General features: G+C 39.0%; 1 non-coding gene across 1 annotated transcript; it reads right to left on the bottom strand.

Annotated features, from left to right (window-relative positions):
• Nucleotides 1-3371: 3371 nt before the first annotated feature.
• On the bottom strand, nucleotides 3372-3443 carry trnag-ccc (transfer RNA glycine (anticodon CCC)). Its single transcript has one exon. It is a non-coding gene; the product is annotated as a tRNA-Gly (tRNA).
• Between the last annotated feature and the right edge of the window lie 3147 nt (nucleotides 3444-6590).

Here is a 6590-nt window from a genome sequence, read left to right as displayed (position 1 = left end):
TCTTCAGTGTCATTGATTTGTATGGCAGGATGTCTTTCTGCATATGTCACATAAATATCACATGCCCTCTCGGGGGTGACCCTGAGCCGACACAGACACTGGAGCCAGGCCTTTTGAATGCCAATAGTGATCTTAACCCTGGATCTAGTTTGCTTGCGGTTAGATGAACCCACAGACGGCCTAACAAATGGCTGCCTTACTAATGTGCTCAGCATCTCCGGTGTTTCAGAGAGAGCTTCCATTTGCAAAGAGCCAAAGTGCAATAAATAAAATCTATTAAAAAGATCACTGATGTGTGATGAAGGAAATTTGCAGGAGTGGAATGTTGTTTAAAAATATTATTGAAGATGCTGCTAAATGTCTAAGTGGGGTCTACTCACCCTGTTCAGATGTGAACCTCCATGTTAATTACATCATTCAGATAAGGGCACACCATGTCCAATGTCTAACTCATAGCCTTAAGTGAAGCGAGTTGAAGTGAAGGTTAGCTTCAGAGTATAAATTGCCACAGTTACTGATCTAGAATTAATGTGATCTTGGTCTCTGGAACAATGAAAACCTCAGACCCCAGAAAACCCCAGACTCCCCCGCAAAACAGTAGTGAATTGTGGGACATGAAATGTAAGACATGTGCCAGTGGAGAGTCCCAGCGACAGGCATTTTTGTTGTCACGCATTCTACAGTCGCTGTTTGAGTAGGTTTTGGCACTAAAACTACTTAATTGGGTTAAGGAAAAGATCATGGTAGAGTCACATTACTTCAGGTAAGTAAAGTTACTTATGTAAGTTAAGTTACATTACATACATGACCTAAGTTAAGTGAGTTATGGAATGTTGTGTGAAATGTCAATAAAAACAGAATGATTTGTAAATCCTGTTAGACCTATATTAAACTGAATACAATACGAAGACAAGATATTTAATGTTCAACCTGATTAGCTGTGATGTTTTTTGCAAATATACACTAAATATAAACACATTCTGAATTTGATGCCTGCAACATGTTCCAAAAAAGGTGGGACAGGGGCATGTTTACCACTGTGACACATCGGCTTTTCTTTTAACAAAACTCAGTCAGTGTTTGGGAACTGAGGACACTAATTGTTGGAGCTTTGAAATTGAAATTCTTTCTCATTCTTGCTTGTTATACGACTGCAGATGCTAAACAGTCTGAGGTCTCTGTCGTAATTTGTGCTTCATAATGCACCACACATTTTCAGTGGGAGAAAGGTCTGGACTGCAGGCAGGTCAGTCTAACACTCCTTCACTACAACACCACGCTGTCGGAACATCGCCTGCATGGCAGCATTGGTCGCTCTGAAAACTGTATGTACATTTCAGCATTAATGGGGCCTTTACAGATGTAACAGATGCCCATGATACAATGAGCACTAACACACCAGCAAATTCTATTCTATTCTCACCACTATACCACCAATGCTAACTAGACAAGACCTGGGTCAAGATCAAAACACAGGAGGTTGAAAGTTTCACAGACCATATCAATGCAGTGGACAGAAACATAAAGTTAACCTGTGAAGATCTAGGAGGGAACAGTCTAACCCCAAAACGGCCTCAGCTGGAAATCCTGCAGCAGCATCCGCACGGACGCAGCAGCATCAGTGACGGGCAGCGTGAGAGGACTCATAGTGCGCATTAAAAAGGAAAACCCCGACGTGAAGTGGATACACAGGGAGGCATTGGCATCCAACAAAATGAGCCCTGACTTACATTACATTTTGAACTACAGCGTCAAAGTGGTTAATTTCATCAAGTCAAGGCTACTAAATGCACGCCTGTTTCACCACCTCTGTGAAAATATGAAAAACACACACAGCTGCTGCTCCACACAGACGTTTGCTGGCTCTCTCGAGGGACAATACTCAATCAGTTGTTGGAATTACGATCAGAAATACATACCTTCCTGATTGAGCACAATTCCCCCCATGCCACCTTGTTTCAGGACAGACTGGCTGGCAAAGCTGTGCTATCTGGCAGATATATTCAGCAAACTGAATGAACTGAAGACACCAGCATTTTAAACCTGTTTGACAAGGTAGGTGGCTTCCTGAAGAAAGCAGAGCTGTAGAGAAGGGCCTGTGAACAGGGAAATTTAACCTGCTTTCCTCAAGTGGACTATTTTCTCTCTGGTGGAACATTGGACCAACTTGATTCAAGATATTTATTCCTGCTTTCCTGACACGGAGGAGAAATCTTTACAGGAAAAGCTCTTGGAAGTGTCATCTGACCATGGCCTCCAGACAAAGTCTGCCACATCCACACTCACACAGTTTTGGGTGTTTGTGAAGCAGGAGCACCCTGGCCTAGGGCAGAAATACTACCCTTTGCCTCCACATATTTATGTGAGGCCTCCTTCTCTGCAATAGCTGTGATCAAAACAAAGCAGAGAAACAGACTGCCTGGAGAAGAGCTTGATCACAGCAGTTGCCTCCCTGCCACCAAGACTGACCAAGATCCTCAGTGAAGCACAAGCCCCAGTTTCTCACTAAAACAATGCAATCTTCAGTGTGGACAGTTGAGATGCCACTTTTATTTTGATCGTTGAACATTTTCTGTGCACATATATATTAATGATTTTTTGTGTTAATTTATGGATTTTTAACAGATCTTTATTATTAACCTAAAAGAGGACACTTTAAGTTGATGATTATTTTTATGTGCACAAATCTTTATTTATAACTAAGTTAATTATTTATTTTTTAAGAAGTCTTTAGTTATTTTTTTATATATTTTTTTTTATTTCCAAAAAGAATGCAATGTTGCACAGTTTAAGTGCACAGTTACAAAGTTTAATAAATCAGTTTAATAAATCAGACACTGACAGTGTTTTATGTCTTTTTTTTCAACCAAAAATGCTTTGTGCTGGTGAAGGGGTACTTGGCTGAAAAAATATTTTACAGGGGGTACATCACTGAAAAAAGGTTGAGAACCACTGGTCTAGAGGCTAGGATTCAGTGCTCTCCCAGCTGTGGTTAGGGTTTGATTCCCAGTCAGGAAATAGTGAGTTTTAGCACTAGGATGCACTTGTGACTCTTTAAGAAGGCTCCTATGCTTTTCTCCCATGGTACATGTCAGTACCTGATGCTAATCAGACACAATCACCGAGATAAACAGTAAGTGTACAATAAAGAACACTTATGACTGCTTTACTGTAAGGGTATAGACAAGCACAGTAAGTGAATTACAAGACTGTGTGGTTTGATCTACAGTTTAAACCTGGTCACCAGCAATACTCACATCTGTAAACAGGTACTTAGTGAAACCCAATCTTCCCACTTTACCACAAGAGCTGGGAAAAGCCTCCATCCTTTGTAGGACCCTTTGTGAAGGTGAAGGCCATTTTAAATGTTTTGCATTGGCCGGGAATCGAACCCGGGTCAACTGCTTGGGAAGCAGCTATTCTCACCACTATACCACCAATGCTCCTTACAAAATGATCAATGCCATGAGACATGACGATGGATGAGACCTGGGTTAAAATCAAGACACAGGAGGTTGAAGGCTTCAATGCAGTGGAGAGAAACATAAAGTTAACCTGTGAGGATCGAGGTGCACACTGAAGAGGACAGAAGCATCAAGATTTGTGACCTGTAATAAGTGGGTCCTTGTTGGTTCAGTGGCTAGGATCTGGCACTCTCACTGCCGTGGCCTTGGTCCTGGTCACCATCATCGGTCAGGGAATGGTGGTTTTAGCACTGGGATGCACTTGTGACTCCCCAGCAAGGTTTCTGTGCCTTTCTCCCATGGCACATTTCAGTACCTGACACTAATCAGCCACAATCACCCTGAGAAAGAGTGAGTGTACAATAAAGACGACTTATGAAGGCTTTCCTGTAAGGTTAAAGACAAGCACACAGTACGTGGAGGACAAGATCATGTGGATTGATCCAGTTTAAACCCGGTCATCAGCAACAGTCACATCTTTAGCAGGTACTTAGTGAAACCAGATGCTCATCAGACACTTTTCCACAGCTGGCTCAAACAGGCTTGTTAATTTAGTTTTTGATGCATTTGATGGAACTTGATGGGTCAAAAGACATTAAAGACAAAAAAGCCACCAAAAAAAATTAAGACGAATATGTACAAAAATTATGTAACAAGACAAAATAGATATAACAAGTCAAAAAAGACATAATATGATCAAAAACAATCTTAAAGATGTAACAAGATGAAAAAGCCCTAACAACATGGAAACTATAAAGAAAACATAACAAGACAAGAGATTTAAAATTAAAAGATGAAACATTCTAAAAGAAAAGACAACACAGATGTAAACAAAACAGTTGTAATAAGACAAATAAAACATAAGATGATGAAAAACTATGTAAAATATCCAACAACACAGAAGACATGCACCAAGTTGAAAAAAAAATCTAACAAAACAAAAAAAAAAGAAAACACACCATAAAAGCTGCAATAAGACAATAAAGATTTAACAGCAACCAATATGAAATTTTTACTTTTATACTTTGACTAGATTTTAGATGCTGCACTCTTTCATTTTCACTTGAATAAAGAGGTTGAATCAGAGCTTCTACTTTCACCAGTCTTTTTTACACAAGTACTAAAGATCATGTGTACTTGTACCACCTCTGCCTATTTCCAATGAACCTGCCTGCCTGTGGAATGTTCCAAACTGTTGTTTTTCAGCATTATATAATTTTCCCAGTCTATTGTTGCCCCTTTCCCAACTTGCTTGGAACAACATGTTGCAGCATTACATTGAATTCAGAATGAGTGTATGGTTACAAAAAACAATAAAGTAAATAAGTCTGAACATGAATATATTGTCTTTGTATCATTTTCACTTGAATATATGTTTTACACAGTGATCCACCTTTTTATAACCAGTGTATTTCTTCTTAGATGCTGAACAGGTGATATTATTCATTCTTCATGTTAAATGAAAGCATCTCACATGAATCATGTGCTCTGATAAACCTCCACACACTTGCACTCAATTCGACATCATATTTAACATTTTAATACATTTAATTATGTGGACAGTTAGGCTATAAGCAACTGCAGCTACAAGACTAAAACATCAGATGCATACCAAGTAAAGCAGAATGTTAAAATATTTATAATTCTTCATTCTGCCTCCCCTGGTATGTGATTCCCTGCAATAAATAGGATAATGCACAACAAATAGTCCGTATGTATCCATGAGCTGATGTTTGATGAAGAATTTGCAAGACACCGGAAAAAAGCATTTGCCAGTTGAATGTAATGTAATGTGGAGAATATGAGAGTCTGCAGAGAGAGCAGCATTATGCCGAGCAGAGCAGCACTCCCTCCACCTGCTCACATAAAACACTATCATGTATAATATATGCATATAAATAATTTAAATGAAAATGAACTCAAAGTATGAATAGAAAAGTAGAAAGAAGACCATACATTTGTAGACATTTATTGGCACACACTGGTATCAACACACACACACACACACACACACCCTGCAAGCACACCAGCAGTATAATGTAGAGCCTCTGTTCCGTCTTACTTACAGCCCAACCTGTTGAACTTCCAGCTAGAACACGACTCACGAATGTATGAAAGCACATGAGATGAGATGAAGAAAGAACCCGCAAGTCATTCTAATGAGAACCTTTGTTGAAATAATGAGTTAGTATCTGAAAATAATAAGAAACTTTTTTTTCAGAATAATGATTGTAGTGTAAATGTGCAGAAAGTGATTTTGGAGAAAGATGGTTGAATGTCTGTTCTTCTTCCCAAGTGATCAAATACTGATTTTGGTGCTCAACAATCAACAATCTTACCATCCTGTGATTGACCAAAGTCTACCATCATGGGCTAGATTTTTCTAAAGCCAAAAAAGACAATAAGACATTTTAACAAGGTATTTGAACTTGTTTTGCAAAAAAAAAAGAAAACCTATAAGACACATTTTATTACTTCTTGCAGGACATTTTATATTGTTTAAAACATGACTGGTGGTGGACTTTAAAATACAACAGACAAATTGTGCAGTTAGGCTGTTACGGTGGGAGCCACAGGGATGCTGGAAAAAAAAAAAGGCAGCGGTGTGAGGCAGATAAAACTGAAACAGGGTCAACTTTTGGGAAACTGATGTCATGCTGCGGTGGCCGGTCACCTGACCCAGCGACCAGACTGCTCCAGAGACAGCCTGAAATCTCAACTGACTCTTTCCCTGCCAGGAAAAAGTTTCCAAAAAGCTGCCAGCCAGCGCCAGTATTTTTGACTTTTCAACACTCACAGAATATTCAGTTCTGTGTGTTAAATATATCAAAAGAAAGAACAGATCTTCTAGTTCCAGACACACAAAAAGTTCTTCCTTCATTCTTTTTTTTTTTTTTAAAGCACTTGAATATTGGTTGCTTGCAAGAAAAAGTCCACTTTTCAGACAAAAAACTGAGAAAATTGCATTTTTGTGAAAGAGATTTTTAAGCTGAATATCAGCGTTTTTATTTTTGTTTATGACAATACATCATCGAAGGCCAAGTCACACATATGGGAGGATTTTGGTGCGAGTTCTCAGACACTCTGAGAATAATGTTGTCAGTCTTGCAGCTTGTAAACTAGCAT

Source organism: Lutjanus erythropterus, chromosome 22 (genome assembly GCF_056507025.1).
Source record: "Lutjanus erythropterus isolate fLutEry1 chromosome 22, fLutEry1.hap2, whole genome shotgun sequence".
In the NCBI taxonomy this organism is placed as follows: domain Eukaryota; kingdom Metazoa; phylum Chordata; class Actinopteri; order Lutjaniformes; family Lutjanidae; genus Lutjanus; species Lutjanus erythropterus.
Note: the sequence above shows the minus strand (reverse complement) of the source record. Positions and strands in the feature narration are given on the sequence as shown.